This window comes from Pan paniscus, chromosome 14 (assembly GCF_029289425.2).
Source record: "Pan paniscus chromosome 14, NHGRI_mPanPan1-v2.0_pri, whole genome shotgun sequence".
NCBI classification, from domain to species: Eukaryota; Metazoa; Chordata; class Mammalia; order Primates; family Hominidae; genus Pan; species Pan paniscus.
Window position 1 is genome coordinate 54,775,933 of NC_073263.2, and position 25,001 is coordinate 54,800,933.

General features: G+C 41.0%; 1 long non-coding RNA gene across 1 annotated transcript in view; it reads right to left on the reverse strand.

Annotated features, from left to right (window-relative positions):
• Window positions 1–201: 201 nt before the first annotated feature.
• The window catches only part of LOC117975605 (uncharacterized), a 257,347-nt gene continuing 232,547 nt past the window's right edge, over window positions 202–25,001 (reverse strand). The window contains exon 3 of the long non-coding RNA XR_004665934.2: window positions 202–284. This is a non-coding gene — a long non-coding RNA (uncharacterized LOC117975605). The remainder of the gene's footprint in view (window positions 285–25,001) is intronic.

The window sequence follows — 25,001 nt, forward strand, 5'->3', positions numbered from 1 at the left end:
CCGTGCTGCCTTTGTGAGCTGTAACGCTCACTGCAAAGGTCTGCAGCTTCACTCCTGAAGCCAGCAAGACCATGAACCCACCAGAAGGAAGAAACTCTGGACACATCTGAAGGAACAAACTCTGGACACACCATGTTTAAGAACTGTAACACTCACCGTGAGGGTCTGCGGCTTCATTCTTGAAGTCAGGGAGACCAAGAACCCACCAATTCTGGACACAATTGTATCCCTGAAGCTCATGTGTTCTCAATGCCCAACAAACATAGACTTTTCTTGCAGGGCATCTGGGGAAGAGAGAGAGAGATAGAGAGTTGGGGTGGGATGAATCTAACGGAAGCATTAGATTTTGTTGCCACATTTGGCCTAGTAGCCAACACATTTGCAAAACTGACTTTTATCCCGTGGCACCCTTTGAGAGTAAGATGGCAAAGCTTTTTTCTTTCTGACATTTTAATTTTCACTTCTTCCAAGGAATCCTACCATATTTTTAAGTAGGTACAACACATAGGACTTAATTTGTGCATTTAAATAAGCAGATCTGACAAAACAATGAAAGCTGCATAAGGTTTATGTGGGCAAATTGCCACTTCGTGAACTTTGAAATTTGCACGCACGGTAAGTTGGAAGTTTGCTAATTAACTCTATGCACATGACCAGAAATAGGCTCACAAATATTGTGTCTTGTCACTGAGGATGTCTTTACAGTATGCCAAACAAAATGCACCTTCAGATGATATATCCAGGTCAAAAATGTTGTGTATCATAATATTTTTAGCTTCCTGGTCTCACCTTTTTCACTACTGTATTTGGCGCAATTGCCTGAGAACATTTTCTATTGCTGGTTGTCAGTTGTGTAGGATAACAAAGTAGAATACTTGCTTTAAGCCATACAGTATACTTTGGGGAAAACGGGCAACCCGTACTCATTGTAGAAGAAACATGAGATGTTTGGCCTGTCAGGTATATATGAAATTATGGAATCTTGGAATAGGAAGTATAATATTTAGTAATGCTCTACTTAAAAACCCCACATATACAGAGACTCAATCAAGGCAGATTATTATTTTGTTGACATGTAGACCAAGGGCGAGCAGTTCAGGATTGTAGGTAAGACTCTTCTTAAATAGTCATTCAGAGTCCCAAATTCCTTCAATCATGTGGCTCCATCCTCCTTCAGAATGTTGTCCGTGTCTATTTAGTCGAGGCTAGATCATTGACAAGTGCAGATGCCATCCAGTAGAAACAAAAAAAGAGAAGAAGTCAAGACAGGCAGCTTTATTTTTAAGATGATGATGCAGAAATTGGCTACAATACTTGTGCTCATATCCCATTGATCAGAAGAACTCTGTCACGTGGATAGAAAGGTCCGTGGATAATGAAAGCTGACAGAAATCCTAAGATAGAATATATAATTCTACTTCTTACTCTGCCTGGCTGGCAAATCCACAGAAATGGGTAAATCACATTGGATATTATGGAGAAACTCCTTGGGCTTTTGCGTGCCTTCATTTCTATTGATTTAATGAAGGACTGATAAAAAATTAAAATGTTAAGCCTTTTAAGAAACTTAAAATAGCTTTCTCTTGATCTATGAGTTGTGTGAATTAATGTGAGATTCGTATAGCTTAAATATAGTTCATAGGTTCTTTTTAGTGTCCATTTATTTGAAAAAAATTAGAAGAGGTCTACTACAAAATTTGTCCTTGTAACTAATGAATCTAAATTACCTTAATGACTGTGAAAGTGAATACATTGATTAGTTCAATGAATGCTATTCATTGTACACCTCCTATGAGCCTGTGGTTGTTGTAAACACAAGGGAAGATACAAAGCTGAATAATTTGCGTAGGTCTCAAAACTCAATGCAGGCAAGTTTCCTGGGTCCAGATATTCTGACACCTTACAAAATGTGGGTATGAAAGACTTTCCACTCTGATCCTTTTTGTATTGCCTCTGCCTTTGTTTTGTTTTGTTATTTTGTTTTGTTGAGACAGAGTCTCGCTCTTCCCCCAGGCTGGAGTGCAGTGGAGCAATCTGGGCTCACTGCAACCTTTGCCTCCTCAGCTCACGCCATTCTCCAGCCTCAGCCTCCCATGTAGCTAGGATTACAGGTGTCTGCCACCATGCCTGGCTAATTTTTGTATTTTTAGTAGAGATGGGGCTTCACCATGTTGGCCAGGCTGGTCTCGAACTCCTGACCTCAGGTGATCCACCCGCCTCAGCCTCCCAAAGTGCTGGGATTACAGGCCTGAGCCACTGTGCCTGGCCTGTATTGCCTCTGAATGTGACATTCATAAATATTCAATTTTACATGAAAGAGAGAAAAAAACAGCAATAGATAGTTGCAGGTCCCCCAATCCCCTAGTTAGTTCAATGAATGTTTTGTGATCACCCATTATTTGGCAGGTACCTTGTAAGCATCTGAAAACAATGGTGGAGAAGATAGTTTCTGTCTTCATGAAGCTTATGTTCTACATCAGTCATTCCCAATCACTGATCATCAGCACAGTCCAGATATGCTTGCAAAGTTTTTCATTCAGTAGCTGTAGCAGGCACTACAACTATAAACATGGTGCCCCTTCCTTTTTTTTTTTTTTTTTTTTTTTGGCATCAAAAAATATGCTGATTTGGCTGAAAAAGAAGCAGAGGCTTTGAACTACAGGAAATATTCCGGGGTCCAAACTATGGTTCTGATTCAGTCAGTGTAGAGTGGATCTTTTATTTATTTATTTTTTTGAGATGGAGTCTTGCTCTGTCGCCCAGGCTAGAGTGCAGTGGCGTGATCTTGGCTCACTGCAAGCTCCACCTCCTGGGTTCATGCCATTCTCCTGCCTCAGCCTCCCAAGTAGCTGGGACTACAAGTGCCCACAACCACACCTGGCTAATTTTTTTGTATTTTTTTTTTAGTAGGGACAGGGTTTCGCCGTGTTAGCCAGGATGTTCTTGATCTCCAGACCTCATGATCTGCCGCCTCAGCCTCCCAAAGTGCTGGGATTACAGGCGTGAGCCACCGCGCCCAGCCTGTAGAGTGGATCTTAACGTCTCTTCTCTCAGAAACTTCCCATGTAATTTTCATGAGCAGTTGATTTGGAGAATTACATTTTTGCATGCAATTTGGGTCTGTTTCAACATTTTATAAAAACCTATATCTTGCCATGTATAATTGGTGATGGGTCTGCTAGGTTTCATTGATAAGAATTTGAGGACTCACCCAGTGGTTTGTCACTGTGATGACTGTTACTGGCTCTCTGCACAATGTGCCTCAGTCTGACACCATCTTTTAGGTTTAACTCTCAAGTTAACTCCAATATTTAGAGCATTTTTTCCTCATACTAAATATGTACAGTACATAGTTCTCTATTATCAACCTATCCCTTAGTTTTGAATTAATCTTAAAAGGACTTTTAACTTCTTACTGTATGCAAAGCACAGTATATTAGAAATTCATTTATATAGTCTTGGAAAAATGACTTAGATTAATCTCACTATAGTTCAACATATATCTTCAAAAAAAACAGCATCAGACATCCATCAATCATTTGAAGCCCTTCTTCCAGCTAGAGAACTGATCAATTTAAGGACATTCACTTATTTCTCTGTGCACGGAGAGTGTGAACTTTTCATTGCATTTTAATTCATGTTTTTCCCTCTTTTATTGTCACATTACCTGTCAAATATGAACTTTGTATCCAAAGGTTCCTTTTCCTTATATAGCAATGTGAATATTTTGTTAACTATTTTTCTTTCTTCTCACATTCTTTCCCCCCATAAAATTGTATAAAAATGGCATTTGACCTATTTGTTTTTTTAATAACAAATATAGTGTTAAACTGAGAAAAAATAAGATTCTTCTTTCTGATGCCTCTTCTAGAGACCATTGAAAATATATAGAATCTATCTGCTTGGCTTTAAACTGTACAAATTTGAACATCATTCTGAAGTTAAAGCTGTCCCTGAGGACTGATGACATTTGATCTGAGTAACAGCTATGGTACTCAGTTGAGGTCGTTCTTTCTACATGGTTTCAAAGCTGGAAGCTCAGAAAATCCATTAAAGCCAGAGTTAGAGCCGAAATAAAGGTGATGACATAGCCATTTGAGGTGAGAAAGGTGAGCTTCTTCAGAGGGTTTCAAGAAAGTGCATAATGAAGACAATTTTGGAGCCATGCCTCTTCGGTACTCCCAGCTGCCTAACTCAGATCTCCCATGGCAGCCCTAGGATGAAGTGCAATTGTGACCTGATTAAACGCTTACAATGCTCCCACTGTCCCGCCTCTATCCCTCATCGAAACACCTCTTTTAATGCTGCCCTCATTTCATGGGTCTGATTGAACCTTGCTAATATAAGGACTGAGTTTTATGATGCCGCTCTGAGAGGATGCTGAGCAGCAACATGAACTGCTTTTTTTTCCTCTCCAGAGCACACACGGAATGAGAAAAAAGTATTCCTTATTATTGCCATATAATGGAGAGGGATTACATCTACTTCTAGCATCACTGTGAAAGTTACCTGTTAACTTCTATTAGAACTCATTAAGCAGTGCCTTTTATTCCCTTGGCTCCCAGCCTCCTTGACAGCTTTAGCTGAACAAGATAGCCAACCATCCTCAACAACCTACATGCTCCATCAGGCCCTGCGTTTAGATTGTTCTATGCCAAGCACAGGGAAATCTTGTATTTTGTTTCTTATTGCAGACAACCAGTATCATCCGTCTTTGGGGGTTACTGTTGGTAGTCTTGTCACTCAGACTCAGCCACAGGCATGAAGTCTCCTTTGATTATATTTTAGTTCCTTAACAGAAACTGTTCTGTTACCTCATTTGCCTGCTAAAAACCCATAGAGGTTCCTGTCTTGTTAAATGTAATTCTGTTGCAATTACTGTCAAATATTAAATTAAAAATAGTTAGCTCATTAACAGCTCCCCCCAACAATCGATTAAAAAGTTTTATTTTTTAATATAAGGATGGCTAGCATTTATGTATGAACTACTTTCTCATCTTTGGAATCTAATTAAAGTCACTTGGAATGCTCATTCTTTTACGTGGTCCCTGAATTTCTGGGGCATGGAAGAAGCATGCAGTGGGAACAGAAGGATGTGGCATGAAACCACCTCAGAGGCAGAGACTGGGTCTGGAAGAACCAGCTGAAGGTGTGGTGTGCACAGTCAAAGGCAGGCACTGTCTCTGGCCTCAGAGGCATTCATCAGGATGTACAAGGGTGGAGGTTTCTAATGTGGGCAGAGCTTGGATATGGTGAATACAAGAGCACATGACCCTCAAAAGTACAAGGGAGGTAGGCAGGGGCACTGAGCAATGCATAAGCAGAAACACAGGGCTGGAGCCAACTGGGCTAGATTTCAGGTGGAAGATGGCCAGATTGCAGCAGGATCCAGTCTTGGAAGGAGCAGTAAACTAGGCAGAAGACTTCAAAAGGAGTAATAAAATAGCAATAAAAACACTGCCCTCTAATCCATGTTTGCCATAACATCTGAAATGATTCTTTAAAAAATATAAAGCAGATCGCACCACTATGCTGTGTAAAGTTTTCAGTGACTTCCTAAGCCAGTCTTATTAATCTCAAAATTGCAAAGAGATCACCCAGGGGTTTTTGTTAAAGTGCAAATTCTGACTTGGTGGTCTGGGGTGGCATTCAAGTTTTTGCACTTCCAACAAGCTCCAAGGTGGTGTGTGGACCACACTTTGAGTAGCAGGTACTTGGAGTACAATCAAAATGGCCTCATCTCACCCCATTCTCACCCATCTCTCTCCAAATCCCAGCCACTCTCATCCGTTTCCCACCTCATAGGCTTTGTAATTTCTGTTTGCTGTGCATGGAATGCCACTCACCCAGCTCTTCTGGCTCTTCCTTCTCTGGTCTCAGCTTAAATGGCATCTTCTCAGCATAGCTTACCCTGACTGCCCTATCCAAAACAGCCCCCTCACTCCCAGTTATTCTCTATTAAAGTAACTTTGATTTTCAACTGTGATCATAGCTAGCTCTTAGTCTACAAGCGTCTATTTACCAATTCAATTGTTTTGTATATATGTCCCCAATTAGATACCGCCTTTGAAAAACACAGGAACAATTATTGACATATTTTCCACTCTATCATTTATTAAATTCTGTCTATGCACTCTACATTGTACTAAGTGCTTTACATTTATCTCATTTATTCCTAGTATCCAGTCTGTAAGTTAGGTCTTTTTAATTACTAGGTTACAGACAAGATAATAGACACCCTTTAAAAACACTGAACAGAAACAGCAAACATTTGAGCAAAATAGAGATCCAGAAAAATAGCTATTGCATGTGCTAACCCTGACTCTGCCTGTGTTTTGCCTCCCGAGTGGAGATATTCAAACTGCAATGACCACTACCATTTCCACATGGTCCCCATGGGTACACTGCCTAAAGAAGGACAACAATTCCATTGCATGGCTGAGCTAGTCTAACACTAGAGATGACTGCTAAATAAAATAGAACAAAAAGAAATTTAATAAGGAAAGCAACTAGAGTCATCAAGGCTACCAATATTGGTACTATCAGCTGCTGCGTATTGTGCTCAAATCACAGGCCCCTCACTTTAAGAATATCAGTCAAAATGGTGAAGGGGAGATTTCAAATCCCAGGACAAAGGTATTATGTACCTTGAATAGACGTATGCTCCTCTGAACCTCCCCTCCCACCAGTAACCAGGGGGCAGGAATACTCTGGCCAGGTTTGTTTTCTCCTTTCTGTAGGTACAAATTCTAGTAAGAATTTATTTTGACAGATTTAGCATCTGGGGTCCATACATAGCTTTTCCATGCAAGATGGGGGCATGTGTAGCCTTTGCTTTATCAGGCAGGATAATCCAGGCTTGAGAATTAAGTACTAAGTCTCCATTGCCCTGGATGATCTTGAACAGAGGCATATGAGGTCACGTACATAATTCTATGTATAAGTAAGTATTTCATTTCTTTTTGTGGCGGAAAGGAGGAGTAGGAGAGTATGGGTTCTGACTCTAGAGCTTCTTGAAATGCCAGCTTAGCTGCTGACCCTTCTTGAAGGTAGATGTGCACAGGGGCCTGCCGTGTGTGCTTATTATTTTTGATGGATTACAGTCTGGCTGCAGGGCAGGAAGCTCAAACCCCCAGGGTCACATTGTTGTAGCTTGCAAAGATGTTGAGGCTTGAAATATTTCATTGTAGCCAGGCTCAATGAGAATTTCAGGTACTATCTTCAGAGTCCCTTACTCTTCCTTCCTCTTCAGGTTTGCCCTAGATATAAAAAATTATGCCAAATTGCATTCCTCTCCCACACCCTTCTACACATACACTCAAGCTGAATATGAAAATTGGTCTCTAATTGTTGGATATAAGCTTGACTAGCTTTGAATTAACAGCTAAAGCTGTATTCATTAATCTGAACAGGGAAGAGCAGGCAGACTGTCACAACACGGCTCAGTTCAGTAGTCATGCAGAACAGGTGAGAGAACAGGCGGCACTTCAAAAGTGCAGCAGCCGATCTCCATCAGCCCCATCACCCAGTGACAAAGAGAGGGAGGCAGCCAGCCAGCCACAATACCTCCACGAAATGGATGGCATACCTCAAAGTCCACCATCCCAGGGCATCCCAGTGATGATTGATGGCTATCCACAGCAATTAAGCTTCAGAGCTTTTAAATGTCATTTTAGAATGGAATGCCATCTCATAAATGTGTTGGTTAACATTTATCAAACATGTGGATGGGGTGGGGTTGGTGGGCTATGGAGTCATTCTTTGGGGAAATAAGAACAAAAGTTACAGCTTTTAAAGTGGGAAACCACGTGAGTAAAATTTGACAGTATTTCCATGTGTTCTCTTCGACATTGAAATAAACTCCAGAAGAACCTTTTTGTGTTGAGATTTGGTGGGGTATGGTGAAATGAATGAACTCTATAACAAAGGGTCAGGAGAAGTGGCTTTAAGCTGTCTCTTTTACATATGATGATGTATTTTAGAGAAATCACAACCTACCTGTATAAATGGGAGATGTAGGTAGGAAAGAGTGTGCTAGAATCACCCGAGGAGCTTTAAAACATACCAATGGTATAGATGCTTACCTTAGAGATTCTGATCCAGTTTGTCTGGGGAGGGGTATATATACCTGTGAAATCTCCCCAGGTGACAGATATGTATATTCTTTATTCTTACATTTCCATAATATTTCTTTTTATGTAGATATTCCCAAAGAAAAGGGACACTTATTAATTAAAAAAAGCTTTTCATAAGAACAACATATGGTGTTGAAGGACAAAAATATAGGGTGATTAATATTTTTCTTGCCACCAATTTGTATTTATTCATTAAGTCAATCATAGGTTAAATAACTCTTGACAATTCTTATCAAATTCAAAGTTTTAAGTAGGGGGCCTGGATTTACTTGAACATGGTGTGGCAGGGACCATGAATCTGGAAGTGTGTTATAGTGATAGCAACCTCTATAAAAGGTAGTTCGAACAAAGTTCATTGAACAGCAGAAAATTGCTGATTAAACTTATCAACTTTCCTTCCTCCATTTTGGCCTTTTCTTTTATTTCTCTGTTCTGATTACAGTTAAGTGGTGGCAAAATATTTTTTAGATATGAACATGATCTAAAATTTCTCCTTCCTGTATTTTCTTTCCCAACCCCATTCCTGCATTCAAGCAAATAGTTGGCTTTGTAATTTTCACCTCAGGGGAAGGATGAGGAAAAAAAAAGCCATATAAGTGTTTAGGTTCTCAAACCTTGTCTGTTTAAGGAGATTGTTCTTATATAGGCAATGCCCTCCAGATTAGTGAATTCTCCAAGGTGGAATGAAAGGTAATAAAGGGGAATGAAAAGGGATGAAGAGGAAGTGAGAAAAGGGACCTCAGTGGGCCCAGGAGATATGTTGTGGGCTTTGTTTGCAGGAGGGGTGATGAGGAGGCAGTACAACCTAAGAAGGGCATATAAAACTAAGGAAAAGGGTGATTAAGCCCATTTTCTATAATGGAGACTCCCTGTATTAGTCTGTTCTCAGACTTCTATAAAGAACTACCTGAAACTGGGTAATTTATAAAGAAAAATGGTTTAAGGACTAACAGTTCCACAGGCTGTACAGAAGGTATGGCTGGGGAGGCCTCAGGAAACTTACAATCATGGCGGAAGGGTGAAGGAGAATCAAGCATGTCTTCACATGGCATCAGGAGAGAAAGAGAGAGAGAGAGTGAAGGGGAAGTGCTACACATGTTCTGTTTTTTTGTTTTGTTTTTTTGGAGATGGAGTCTCGCTCTGTCACCCAGGCTGGAGGACAATGGCATGATCTCAGCTCACTGCAACCTCCACCCCCCAGGATCAAGCGATTCTCCTGCCTCAGTCTCCTGAGTAGCTGGGATTATAGGTGTCTGCCACCACGCCTGGCTAATTTTTGTATTTTTAGTAGAAACAGGGTTTCACCATGTTGGCCAGGCTGGTCTCCAACTCCTGACCTCAGGTGATTCACCCACCTCTGCCTCCCAAAGTGCTGGGATTACAGGCGTGAGCTACTGTGCCCAGCAACAACAAGATCTCGTGAGAACTCACTCACTGTCATGAGAACAGCAAAGGGGAAATCTGCTCGCATGATTCAATCACCTCCCACAAGGTCCCTCCCCCAACACTGGGGATTTCAATTCAACATAAGATTTAAGTGGGGACCCAGAGCCAAAACATATGTTTTGGCTTCTCCTACAATGGAGAAGCCCAGTGAGGTGAAACAAACCTAATTGTCCCATACAACTGATATTTAATGGTTTCTTTTCAATAAACATAGAAGATAATACTCCCAGTCTTAAAACTTAAGAAAGTTGTATTTGTCTTATCTGAGTTCCTTTCTTAGGAAATCAACCATCAGGCCATCCAGATAGTATAAAGAAACTGAAACATATCATATTGCCACATCTGGACAATGAGACACCACACCCCTCACCTGTCATGATTGCCTAAGTGACCACCTGCTCTTCCTGTTTACCAACTCTTCTTCCTTACCTCTCCCTAATTCCTGTTTTCCTCCATGTCATTACATATCTTCCCTGCTATTTAAACCCTAATTTTAGTCAGTCAGGGAGATGCTTTTGAGACTGATCTCCCATCTCCTTCACTGCAGCACACACAATGAAAGCCTTCTTCCCTGGCAATACTCATCTCAGTGACTGGCTTTCTGTTTGGTGAGCAGCAGGACCTAGACAGAACCCCTGGTGTTTTGGTAACAATAAGAAGGCTGTGAGGTCTATTTAAGAATATATGCCATAAATAGCTTATCAGCTATTCCCCTGTCTGTAAGCAACAGCAAGAACCACCAGACCCAAAGACGCCTTTGGGACAGAGTTATCTCAGTAGCAATTGGGCACACTGATGGCAGAGCACCAGGCCAGAGGATGGACAAGTCAGAGGATGCTGGTAAAAATGAGTGATATAGGATTGGATGAGCCACCTACTTGCTGTGGCAGTATGCAAAATCCAAGAAGAAAATGAAATGGAGTTGTGTGGTGGAACAGGGGCCTCAAAGATAAATTGTTGTCCTTTAAAAACCTCTGGGGATATAAACCCTCATATTATATCCTTTTGATAGAAGTAAAAGTTAAAATTAATCATGAAGTGTCGTTTGGCAAGTATATATAGTCATGTACGATTATGTCAGAATAATCATACATACGGGAGTCAGAATTCTATGGAGTATTAAAATGAATCCCCACTTAGAACACGTTCTCATTCTGCTCAGAGTATTCTCTTGCTTTAAAAGAAAACAGAGAAACAGACTGGTAAGAGATAATTCCATTTGCAAGAGGCAAAGTCTAATCTATTTGCATGAAAAGTGTAGAAGACTTTTTTACTTTATTCATCACTTTATTAATCTAATTTCAAAAGAGAAGGCCCAGACTGAAAACAGGGGTTATTCACATTTTGAACAAACTTCTCAGGCATGAGTGAGCAGAGCATTCAACGGTTAGACTTTGTTGCTTCTTTACCAGCTGGAGATAAGCACAATGAGGGTCACGCTATTGTGTCTGGAATTGGTGGGTTCTTGGTCTCACTGACTTCAAGAATGAAGCCGCAGACCCTCGCGGTGAGTGTTACAGCTCTTAAGGTGGCGCCTCTGGAGTTGTTCATTCCTCCCGGTGGGCTCGTGGTCTTGCTGGGCTCAGGAGTAAAGCTGCAGATCTTCGCGGTGAGTGTTACAGCTCATAAAAGCAGCGTGGACGCAAAGAGTGAGCAGTTGCAAGATTTATTGCAAAGAGCGAAAGAACAAAGCTTCCACAGTGTGGAAGGGGACCCGAGCGAGTTGCCAATGCTGGCTCGGGCAGCCTGCTTTTATTCTCTTATCTGGCCCCACCCACATCCTGCTGACTGGTAGAGCCCAGTGGCCTGTTTTGTCAGGGCGCTGATTGGTGCGTTTACAATCCCTGAGCTAGATACAACGGTTCTCCACGTCCCCATCAGATTAGATACAGAGTTTTGACACACAGGTTCTCCAAGGCCCCACCAGAGCAGCTAGATACAGAGTGTCAATTGGTGCACTCACAAACCTTGAGCTAAACACAGGGTGCTGATTGGTGTATTTACAATCCCTGAGCTAGACATAAAGGTTCTCCAAGGCCCCACCAGAGCAGCTAGATACAGAGTGTCGATTGGTGCACTCACAAACCTTGAGCTAAACACAGGGTGCTGATTGGTGCTGAGCTAGATATAAAGACTCTCCACGTCCCCACCAGACTCAGGAGCCCAGCTGGCTTCACCTAGTGGATCCCACACCAGGGCTGCAGGTGGAGCTGCCTGCCAGTCCTGCGCCGTGCGCTCGCATTCCTCAGCCCTTGGGTGGTTGATGGGACTGGGCGCCGTGGAGCAGGGGGTGGTGCTGGTTGGGGAGGCTTCGGTCGCACAGGAGCCCATGGAGTGGGTGTGAGGCTCAGGCATGGTGGGCTGCAGGTCCCGAGCCCTGCCCGGCGGGAAGGCAGCTAAGGCTCGCTAGAAATCGAGAGCAGCGCCGGTGGGCTGGCACTGCTGGGGGACCCAGTACACCCTCCGCAGCCTCTTAGCTGGGTGCTAAGTCCCTCATTGCCCGGGGCCAGCAGGGCTGGCCGGCTGCTCCAAGTACGGGGCCCACCAAGTCCATGCCCACCCGGAACTCCAGCTGGCCCGCAAGCGCCGCACGCAGCCCCGGTTCCCGCTCGCGCCTCTCCCTCCACACCTCCCTGCAAGCTGAGGGAGTGGGCTCCAGCCTTGGCCAGCCCAGAAAGGGGCTCCCACAGTGCAGCGGCAGGCCGAAGGGCTCCTCAAGTGCCGCCAAAGTGGGAGCCCAGGCAGAGGAGGCGCCAAGAGCGAGCGAGGGCTGTGAGGACTGCCAGCACGCTGTCACCTCTCACTATCTAATCTTAAATATGGATAGATGTATGTATATAATTAGGGTTGGAGAAGAAATTATTTTGAAAAATGTTAAATAATAGGTCTTTTATGTACAGGTGTACAAGTGGGGATAACATGTTCCAGGGTATCTATTTCCATCTTGTGTTAGTCTACAGAATGATTGACTGAATGAAAATTTCCATAGTAAACAATGAGAAATAGCTAGAATTGTATATATCAAACACTATTCTGCAACATGACAGAGGGATTTGGAAGGACTGGAGATACTTCCACCCCAGGAATTTCCAGGACATCTGGTAAGTCAACAACATTATCACAAACATTATGGCCAACAATGTGAGTTTTTGCAACAATGTATTCATTTTCCAAATGTTCCAGCTGAGAAAGCCACACAGAACATTCCCACCATCTAGCAGATGGCTAATGGGGAAGCCAATATTTTCTGTGGAAACCAAAGTTTCTTCTTCTAATGTTAGATATTTTCAGCAGAGAGAACAAATAAGCATTTTTAAAAATTTCATTTTCCTACTCTCAGAAAGAAAATGTATTGTATACTATTAATTTTAAAGAGTATGTAAGAAAAATGTTTTTTTTCCCCTTAAGATTGTATGAAGAGATTGCTAGACCCAGAAATGTTTGGTGGTGGTGAGAATGGCTGCTACTTTCCTATGTGGTGTGAGATGGAGTGGTTGAGGAAAATTTTGAATCTGTATTTATTATTATTATTATTTTCATTGCTTTGTGGGGGAAAATTTAAGTATATTATTGGAAATGAGTTTGCTCTTAGCTATGTCTAGATTTACAACTAACTTGTAGGATGTAGAGATATGAATGGGACTTGATTTTCATAGAAAATGAAACAAAATGAACAAGGCTCAATTACCACACATTTATTTTAGAAAGAGTAGGAGGGGATGGCAAGCAAAAGATAAAACGTTGTTTGAGTAGCATTGAGTTAACACCTCTAGTTTCACAGGCTACACTTTCCTGTGCCAGGAAAATGCTCAATTCACCTTAAAATATTTTACCTTCACTTGTCACTATCAAGCATTTAAGTAAATATTTAGAAAAATATGCCTATATAGAATACTTCTAAAGGTGTGCATTTTTTATAAATGAATGTTTCTATTTGTTTTTTGTTTCAATTTGTTATTTAAGAAGTTTAGAGGACCATGTTGAAGTGGGAGTTTCTCCCACTTTTCCAGTAATAACTGCAAATGAGTGTTTTAATGTCCCTGCAATCTGACTAAAATCCTTTTAAAAAATTAATTGCAATACTGCCATGCAAAGATATTGGCATGTAAGATTGCACTTATTTTTGTAACAAGCTATTTCACTCTTAAAATTAATATTAATTAAAGTTACTCTGTACCTACTATGTACAAGACAATATGCTAAGCTCTGCTGGAGACGCAAGAAATTTACACTGAAGTTTAGTGGTGCAAAGACATACTTAATTTCAGTAAGTTATTAATCATATCTGCCTTCCTCCTTTAAGAAACTAGGTATCTTAGCTGAAACATCCATTTGGTGGTTGCTTGGAGTCTGGCTTTCTGAAGCCTGTGCAAACTGGAGTCAAATGTGTTATTCAGGGATGGCTAATAGGTTCTCTTCATGAGATGAAGATATGCTCTTCTTGGAGTAGAGTAAGGTTGAAAATCAAGAGAATCAAAAACTTGTAAACAGCTCCTTAGGGTAGTATATGAATAATTTCCCCTCATTCTCCAAAGATTCCCATGTCCTAATCCCCAGAATTTGTGATTATATTATTTTTTATGGCAAAAGGACTTTTGCTGATGTTACTAAATTAAGGATCTTGAGATAGGAGGATTATTCTGGATTATTGAGTGAGCTCAATATAATCACAAGGGTTCTTATAAGAAGAAAACAGGAGGAACTGAATCAGAAAAGGTATGACTATAAAAGCAGAGATTTGAGTGATATGTTTTGAAGATGGAGGAAGGGGCTATAAACCAAGGAATGCAGGTAGATAAAGCAAGGAAACTAATCCTCCCCTAGAGGCTCCAGAAGGGAACACAGCCCTGGCAGCACCTTGACAAATACACTTTTATCCAGTGTGGCTGGTCAGATTTCTAACCTACAGAAATATAAGATAATAAGCTTGTGTTGTGATAAGCCCCTGTTTGGGTAATTTATTTACTGCAGCAATAGAAAGCTAGTACAATAATAAATCCATAAATAAGTACTGTAAGATCTTCCAGAAGGAAAATGTAAACTTAAGTATATAAAAGCTGTGGAATAGCAATAATTATTCTTTCCCAACTCCGGCAGGTCTATGTGGTCTATCTGCATAGACCAGCAACAGCTTTACTTAAGAGGAACAAGGAACAAGAGGAAAAATGTGGAAAGATGCTTTTCCTGCTCTCTGCAGCCACCTAAGTTTTGCTCAGATCTATATCCCTTTTCTAAATAAATTGGGAAACTACAAGAGATAAGCACATATAATCTCCTCTTGCCAACTTGTAGACAGACTTCCAAAGATAAAAAAAAAAATCCTAGAAAAGGCTCCATTGAATATTACTGGAGTACTAACTTCTGATTTTAATATGACTTGTTTCCATAGCAAACACACCATTCTGGAGGAGTAGGGATGACAATGACTTGGCAGATAATTCCTGAAGTTCCATGAATTCCTTTGCCATCTATTATATTTGTTTCTTTACAAAAACTCAGTAAGTTTCTACTTGATGTTGAATATCTTAGCGGAAAGATATCAGAGAGAACAGAAACTGGGAAAAACAAACAAAAACAAAAGCATTTAACGTGTAAAAGGGAAGAATCATCACAGGGATGACAGCCACCTGGTGCGCTGAATATTTTCCATTACTTCTGCACATTCCTGTACAATAAGCAGAAGCAAGAGCAGCAGTCCTCCATCTGGGTCCTGTTTGTACCAAGACTGAATGTGGGTCCCACTTTTGATTCACCTTTATTCTGTAGGACAAGATGTCAATAGATTGTATTTCTCTTCAGTCTAAGCCTCCTGAATGCCGGAGCCTGAAGTCACCTCCGAGTGACTCTAAAGAAACCCACCATCTTTCCCTGGATTCCTCCATAGGAGCTTGGTCATCTGGATTATAGTCCTTATCAAATTGTATTTTATTTTATTTTATTTTTGAGACGGAGTCTCGCTCTGTCACTCAGGCTGGAGTGCAGTAGCACGATCTCGGCTCACTGCAACCTCAACCTCCCAGGTGCAAGCAATTCTCTGCCTCAGCCTCTTGAGTAGCTGAAATTACAGGTGCCCACCACCATACCCAGCTAATTTTTGTATTTTTAGTAGAGATGGGGTTCCACCATCTCGGCCAGGCTGGTCTTGAACTCCTGACCTTGTGATCCACCTGCCTTGGCCTCCCAAGGTGCTGGGATTATAGGCGTGAGCCACCGCACCTGGCCTGTATTTTAATTTTTTATCTGCCCCCTTCCCCAATAGGTTGTGAACTCCTTGGGGTAAGGCATGGCATCTCATTCGTCTTTGGATTTCTGGTACCTAGGGCAATGACTTCACTCACTGAGCACTTCATACATACTGATTTCAGTTGTTGAAGGAGGAAATCATTTTCTCTTCTGGAATTATTCAACATTTTTGTAATCCTTTCCTCCCACTAAGACTTGAATCCTCAAACATTACTGGACCCTATTCTTTACTTTTCCATCCACTCAAATATTCATTAAGTCTGGTTCATGCATTCTTCACAGTCATACCTCCCTTTGCATTGCTAAGAAACTCTGCATATTATCCCCTTGGCTATATTGATTGTTTCCAAGTATAACTGTATGGACTTGCCACAGGATGGCTGCACCATAATTACCCAAGGAGTTTATTACAAAACAGGCCCCAACCCCATAGTTTCTGATTGAATAGGTATCACATTGGATTCTTTATTTTTAACAGCTTACCAGGTGTTATAGGATGAATTGTATCTCTCCAGATTCATATGATGATGTCCTAACCCCTAGTACCTTATAATGTGAACTCATCTGGAAATAGGGTCATTATAGATGTAATTAGGTAGATTTAGATGAGTTCATGCTAGAGTAGGATAGGTCCTTAGTCCAATATGTTTGGTGTTCTTATAAAAAGTGGATATTTGGACACATACAGGCGCATAGGGAGAATACTATGTGAAGGCAGAGATCAAGATGATGCTTCTATAAGGCAAGGAATGCCAAAAATTGCCAGAGATCAACAGAAGCTATGGGAGAGGCATGTAAGAAATTCTTCTTCACAGCCCTCAGAAAGAACTAGCCCTGCCAACAACTTGGCCTTGCATATCTAATCTCTAGAACTGTGAGACAGTAAGTTGTGTTAAGACATCTAGTTTGTCTCACTGTGATGCAATAGCCCTAGAAAACTAGTATACCAGGTGATCCTGATACATTGACATGATTTTTGACCTGGACTCTTACCACTCCTGTATGTTAAAACCTTCAATATCTCAAAGGGCCATTATGAGGACTAAATGAATTAATATTTATAAAATGCCTAAAACAGGCTTGGCCCATAGTAAATGCTATCTACACATTAAATTTTTCAAAATCCTTACTGTGGAAAGAAGCAACATTGGTGTGTGTATATATCATGATATGATTTTAGATGGTATAGACATAAAAATAAATTATTAACAATAGTATAATTGACACATCAATCTCACAGTTTTTCAAATTTAGTTTGAAGTTATGTTACCGAAACACCAGGGATTCAGTCTAGATCTGTCTGCTCACTGCACAGAAAGCCAATCACCAAAACTGCAAGTATTACCAGGGAAGAAGTCTTTAGTTGGGTGCTGCAGTTGAGAGGATGGGAGCTCAGTCTCAGATTCATCTCCCTGACTGACTAAAACTAGGGGTTTATATAGCAGGGAAGAAATGTAACAAAGTGTAAGAAATCGAGAACTAGGGAGGGAAAAGGAGACATCTGGTGCCCTGATCTAGTGAGCTTCAGTTCTTTGATACTTTTTTTGAGAGGCTTGAAGGTCCTTTCCTGAAGAAGGAACTCAAGATAAAACAAATACAAGTTTCAAGCTTTAACAGCGGAAGGGCCAATTTCTATGTTGATCTAAAAGAACAGTCTATGAGAGTAGTGGGCCAGTTTCAGTTCCACCATGGTTTGGTAATAATCCATTTTAGAATACATTGCATCTTAGAGGCCTCTCTGCATGCTCATGAATCTTCAAACTTTAAGTCACTGGAGCATCTGTGATATATTGCTGGGACATTGGCAGATTGCTGGGATGGAGTGTTGTCAACCAACTCTCCTTAGGTATATCAGTGCCTTTTCAGCAGTAACATGGCACATTCTTTGGTTTATGGATAGACAACATAGTGAAGATATGATTCCAATAAATGCAATTTAGGATACAAAATCCCACAAAATTAATATGAACAAATAACCTACCAGGCACTCTACTGGATGATTTACCTATATTATTTAATTTAATTCTCATGAAAACCCATGGAGGTAGTGGTATATTATCCCCATTTTCAGGGATAACTGTTTTTCAGGGGAAAACTGAGGCTCAGAGGAATTAAGTAGTAAGCTATAGAACACAGAACTTATAAGTGGCAAAACTGACATTTAGGCCCAGGCAGTCTGACACCAATGCCTGTCCTTCTTATTTTGTTTTAGTGCCTTTAAAAAAATTATATGACTTCTTCTGAAAGATAGCATACACATAAAAAAGCATACACACACACACACAATTTAAAGAATACTTGTAAGACAGACACGTGTATAAGCACTAATCCAATCAACAAAAACAGGGTTGCCAGTGCTCTAGAAACTTCCTGTGCAGCCTGCTATGATTAAGTTCCCTTGTGACATCAGAAGAAGGCAACACACTTTTTGATAATTATGGGGACCATTTTCTTCATCATCTGTCATTGCATTATCTATGTTCATAACCCTCAACAATGCTATCATTTTTTGTGACCTAACATTCAGTGCCTTCTGCGCTATAGGCTCTGATCTTTTTTCCCATTATTTTGCTACTTGAACCCTCTTCTACAACTTCTGGTTGATTTATGTGACCCCCAACATGCTGTATGTATTGCTTCTTCCTTCCCATTTGTTCCAGTAAATCCCTTTGTCCAAGCCTTCTGTCCCCACATTTACCCCTTCTTTACAGGTTGCTTTTCTGGTGGGTTTGTCCCATAAGGTTTCCTTCTCCCCTGAACTGCTCTAGTCCTTGTATCTATTCCATCTATTTTACACTTTTCTCACATCGCGGTTTAATGCTATTCTTTAATACATAAAAGTGTTAAGGTATTTGCTGCTATTATCAATATTTTATTTATTATTAATTTATGCATTCGACAGACATCTATTAAACACACAGTGTGGCTGGGTGCAGTGGCTTATGCCTGTAATCCCAGCTCTTGGGGAGTTTGAGGTGGGAAGATTGCTTGAGCTCAGGAGTTTGAGACTAGCCTGGCCAACACAGCAAGACCCCATCTCTAAAAAAATTTTTTTAAATTAGCTAGGTATGGTGGTGTGTGCGTGTAGTTCCAGCTACTTGGAAGGCTAAGGCAGGAGGATTGCTTGAGCCAGAAGTTTGAGGCTGCATTGAGCTATAATCATGCCACTGTACTCCAGCCTGGGTGACAGTGAGACCCTGTCTCAAAAACAAACAAAAACCACACAAACACAGTGTGGCAGATATAGGTTCTACATATATAGCAGACAATAGTACATGCAAAGTCTCTGCCCTCATGGAGCTTGCATTCTGGAGCAAAGAGACAAATAATAAACTAATAACAGATAAGTAAATAAGATCATTTCAGACTATGATAAACACTATGAGGGAAATGAAACAGAGGTGGGGGGTGGTGAGAAAAGAGGACACTGTGTGAGCTTAGGTCTTTTCTTCCATCTGAAGTAATAAACTTTCAGTCAGGGAGAACAGCAAGTGCAAAGGCCCTGGGGCAGAAACAAGCTTGGCATGGAGTGGATGAAGAGAGAGCAGGAGAACAAGAGGTTGGAGAAGTGGTGTTGAATAATCACGTGGGGGTTGTATAGGCCCTGATAATGAACTTAGTTGCTTTTTTAGGTGTAATAGGATGCCACTGTAAAGTTTAAGGAATGGAAGGTACATACTTTCACTTGCTTATGAGCTCTTACCTTATATTGTCTTCTAACTTTTAATGTACACATCTTTTGCCTAAACTAGAGCGTTCAATTTTTGTAGTTGCTTCAAATATTTACTGTTGGTGCTGCTAATATTGTTGTAAAACCTGTGTGGCTGCCCTTTCAAGACTGTAATTACACTAACGCTTTATTTCAGTTTTTAGCAATGTCAAACTTTCCAAGAGTACTGACTCGACTCAGAAAGGCATCAATTCAGTAAAGTTTCAATTGGACAACTAAAGTACATTTATGTGGTTATTACACTGTCAACAAACATGACCTGCCTTGCGAGCAACTCGAGAAGTGCCAAAACACTTGTTAGTTGTTCAAAATCTAGAGTGTGCCTTCTTTACGATTAGGGGTAACTTGATGAGACTTGAATTCCAGCTGACCTTTGGTGTACTTCTCAAAGCAAGACATGCAGCACTAGGAATAGGAACTGAGGTTTCTGATAAAAACTGACAGGCATAGCCATTGCCTTTTCAGTTAAATTTTCTAGGGACTTTGTGCATTTCATCTCCATATAGTATGAACTTCTGAGGATTTTAAACAAGGAAAGCAACTGTTGAGAACTGAAAATGAGCCCTAACCAAATGTATCAACGTACAGAACTGAGATATGAATTTATAAGGTGGGAGGAGATCCGTTAATAATAAAGAGATCTTTTTTTTGACAGCTTGAGAGCATGCATCTGGCACTGAACATTCCATGTGGTTGGTATTTAGATTGTTCTTTATTATCTAAATAAGCAGCAATGTGCTTTGGAGGCTGAAAGAAAGGTCTGTAATTCTGTGAAACAAAGCAGGCCTGGAGCAAGGCATATGGCTGTTGCCCTCAGGCAGGGGTTTTCAGTTCCTAAAGTGGGGGCGGGTCCTGCTGCTAGCAAGTTGGGATTAGTTATTAGAGAGCATTCCCAAGGTGCCACTGACTCCAAGGAAAGCATTGAAGCTGTGATCACACTCCATTACTCCTCAACTTACTAATGAGCCAGATTTCCAAAAGGGAGTGCTCCCTTTAAGTATGCAATTTTATACTCACCAAATGACCTGCAATTGTACTTACAGATGGATTATACTTAAATGGCTCAACTGGTCCAAGTAGCCAGTCACTTGACCCTCATGCTAGAGAAGTTAATGACTCATTGCTCCAAGAATAGTTTGAAAAACCTAGGTCAGAAGATGTTTTAAAATGTTTTTATTAGACATGTTCCCCCAGAGATGGAGTTTAGAAGGAAACAGTAGAGTTCCAGTGGCCTGGCACCTACTCTTCAATTTTAAAATCAACAGACATTTTACAGGCCCTGTGCTAGTTGCTAAGGATAGAGTAGTGAGCAAAACAGAAAGGGGTGCTGTCTTCATGGAGCAGACATTCTATGAGAGACAGAAACACACATGCATTTGTGCACAGTAAGGCTATACAGAAATAGATGGATTGAAAAGATGCATTTAAGGCCCATGGAGGAACCCAGTAAGAGGCTGAGATTATACAACAAGAAAATCATCAAACAACAAACACAGTGTTTTACTTAATTTAGGTAATAAGAAAAGGTCTCTGAGAAGGTGACCTTTCTGTTGACACCTAAAATAAAAAGAGTTGGTTATGAAAATATTGGCCTCAGGGAAGGTGGGAGCCTTCCAAGCAATGGGCACAATAACCTGACAGTGGAGAAAACCTGGATATATTGGAAGAACTGAAAATGTACTCGAGTGTGCGGACTGTGTACGGGCAGAAGGAAAGAGTGATGTGTAATGGACAGAAGATCTGAGCAGGCAGGGCATTCCTAGTCATGGGAAGACATTTGGATTTATTCTAAGTGCAATGTTAAGCTACTGAAAGTTTCTAAGTTGGGGGAGATAGGATCAGACTAGTGTTTTGGACGGCATGACCATTTTCTTTGCCTTTCTAAATATGCTTGGCATATTGATATAACTTGGAGTTCTTCAGAAAACCGATACTGTTCTAAGTTCACAGATTTAAATTTTTCTTCCTCTTATACAATTCATTCTAATATTTATTGTGTCTAATGTTTGCTATGTAGTATCTTTGGACACATGGAGAAGATAAAAATCTACTGTTTAAGGGGAAAGACACAACACAAAAATAAAAAATCTTCATACATATGACCCATGTGTCCCCAACCTGAAGTTCAGAGACTAGGAGTTCAAAGAGAAGCAAGTCTTTGAACCCAGAGGTTATGAAAATTTCTTTGAGCAACGGTCAGGAAGTGAAAAGGAACCCTAACCAAATGTATCAACTTATAGACAACTGAGATATGAATTTATAAGGTGGGAGGAGATCCGTTAATAATAAAGAGATCTTTTTTTTTGGACAACAAAAAAACTCCTTGAGGAGGTTGCTCTGTCTCTGCCTCCCCCAACCACCAGGATTCTATATCAGTCAACATATTTTAATATATAAGTCAATAGATGCATGGCTACAAAGGCCCTATATAAATAATGCAGAAGTTATTATGTATTTTATGTGTGTGTGTGTATGTTTGTGTGTGTGTGTGTGTGGGTGTGGGTGGGTGTGTGGTTAAAGACACTTTTAATCCCAGGAGTTTGGGAAGCCGAGATGGGAAGATTGCTTGAGCTCAGGAGTTGGAGACCAGCTTGGGCAACATGGGGAAACCCCATCTCTACAAAATTTTTTTAAAAATATAGCCTGTCATGGTGGCATGCCCCTGTGGTCCCAGCTACACAGGAGGCTGAGGTGGGAGGATTATGTGAATCCAGGAGGTCAAGGCTGCAGTGAGCCATAATTGCACCACTGCACTCCAGCTGGGAGAAAGAGCGAGACCCTGTCTAAAAATAAATAAATAAATAAAAAAGAAAGAAAATGAAATAATATCACAGAAATGATGTCATTATGTGTAGTAAGAAGATACATGGGAATCCAAACTCCCCACATTAAAAATGTTGAGTCATATAGCATTACAGAGTTAAACTATTAGCAGATTTCAAAAAGGAATCTAGGAGAACACAGGTCTTACCCAAGGGGATTTTTGGTGTTATTTCTGATTACTTAAAAATCTGCTTCCATTACGTCAACTAGAAACCCACTTTCCAAAAAGCTAATAGCTGGGATTCTTGCTATCATCGAATAAAACATAGGAGCTTACAGCATAAAGACTTATTTTCACTTTTATTCTTATCTTGGTAAAACAGTCTGCTGATGGTGTCACCCTTTGTCTGGTGGAGGTTTAGTGCTGCTGTTGTCGGTATTAAAGCCAGAAAAAGAGAGAGGGGCGCTGGGAGATACTTTAACTGCCACAGGCATAAGCCATTATCTTCACTCTGTGAAAAATTGCCTGATTTCTTCTCTTGATAAAACTAGACATGGGTTTAAAAACATCACTTAGAAACATAAACCTCAAATACCTAAGTCCTTACTTCTCTTCCTTTATCATTCGCCAGTGCCTTTGAGAATTGGAGGGGAGTAAGGTAACTACTTGTAATGAAATGCACTTAAAGAGGGTAAAATGTTAGATTTCACTTTTGAGGCACAGTTGATAGAAGCATTATCCCTGGAGGGCTTATTCAATCAAGAGTCTGAGATGCTGAAGCAAGCAGAGATTAAGAGATGCGAAAAGGGTTTCATCAAGGCACATGCTGCGGCGAGAACTTCTGTTGGCTTCCCTTTGCTGTGGCTCCCTTAGAGCATGTGCTTCTGTGGGGATCACGCTCATTTTCTCTGGTGAAGTTATGCTTCCCCACATGCCCTTAAAGTTCCGTCTGGACACCTCAGCAAAGCCTGCAGGTTCCCTGCCCTCAGCCACAGCCCACTTTGTCTTTCCCACCTCACTTCCATCACATATACCCTATGTCGTACCCATCCCAAACTTTCCATCATTCTGCAAATTTTCTTGAATTTCTTGTCCCTTTCTATGTCTTTGTTCCTGGTTTTTATTTTTATTTTTAAATATTTATTTATTTATTTATTTATTTATTTATTTATTTTAGACAGAGTCTTGCTCTGTCGCCAGGCTGGAGTGCAGTGGCGCGATCTTGGCTCACTGCAACCTCCACCTCCCAGGTTCAAGCGATTCTCCTGCCTCAGCCTCCTGAGTAGCTGGGATTACAGGTGCCCACCAGCACACCCAGCTAAGTTTTGTATTTTTAGTAGAGACGAGGTTTCACCATGTTGGTCAGGCTGGTCTTGAACTCCTGACCTTAAGTGATCTGCCCACCTTGGCCTCCCAAAGTGCTGGGATTATAAGCATAAGCCACTGCACCTGGCCGTTCTGATATTCTTATCACATTAAATGACTCCCTTCAAATTTCATCTTTTTTTCCCCCATTTAATCTTCGTAATAACCCTGTTTAGATCATTACTATCCAGTTTCTGTTCCTATAGTGTTTTGCTTTTGTTCTGTAGTTTTAACATTTTTACATTCCTCTCTGCATTCTGGTTGTGTTTCTACATCCCCTTGCCTTCAGACTATAAGTTCCTTGAGAATAATGAATCTATTTTTTTTTTTTTTGAGACAGAGTCTTGCTCTGTCACCCAGGCTGGGGTGCAATGGCATGATCTCAGCTTACTGCAACCTCTGCCTCCTGGGTTCAAGTGATTCTCCTGCCTCAGCCTCCTGAGTAGCTGGGACCATGGGTGCCTGCCACCATACCTGGCTAATTTTGTATTTTTAGTAGAGACGGGGTTTCACCACGTTGGCCAGGATGGTCTTGATCTCCTGACCTCCTGATCCACCTGCCTCAGCCTCCCAAAGTGCTGGGATTACAGGTGTGAGCCACTGCACCCGGCCAGAGAATAATAAATCATTTTCATCATTTTTCTTTCAAAAAGTAGTACTCCCAAAGAACATTTATTGAGCACATGCTAATCGCTAATGAGTGCCAGGAAAACAAAGAGAAGAAGGCATGTGTAGTCTCTGTTCTCATGGAGTTGATATTCCACTGGCAGGAGAATAATAATAGATGGGAAACATAGACAAACAAAGTAGTTACAAACTGTGATACATGCTATAAAGCAAGCACACAGGGCAATGGGATAAGAGAGTCTTGGGGAGGGGGATATTTCATTAGATAGGGTATAGGAGCTGGCTTCTTTGTAGTGGTGATCTGGGAGATGAGAAATGGCACTGGGAAGGCCATGTGGAACACTCTGGAGAGTAGCAACAATGTCCTAAGGCAGGCAAAAGCTTGGCACATATAAGGAATTGTCAGACGTCATTTTGTGGTAAGGGGTAGACAGGTAGAAGGAAGAGTTGGATATTTAGGCCGGTGCCAGATCATTCAGGACAAGGAGTTTGGACTGTGTGTTTTTTTTTTTTTTTTTTTTTGAGACAGAGTCTCGCTCTGTTGCCCAGGCTGGAATGCAGTGGTGCAATCTCAGCTCACTGCAACCTTCACTTCCCAGGTTCAAACAATTCTCCTCCCTCAGTCTCCTGAGTAGCTGGAATTACAGGTGCAGACTACCACGCCTGGCTAATTTTTTTATTTTTAGTAGAG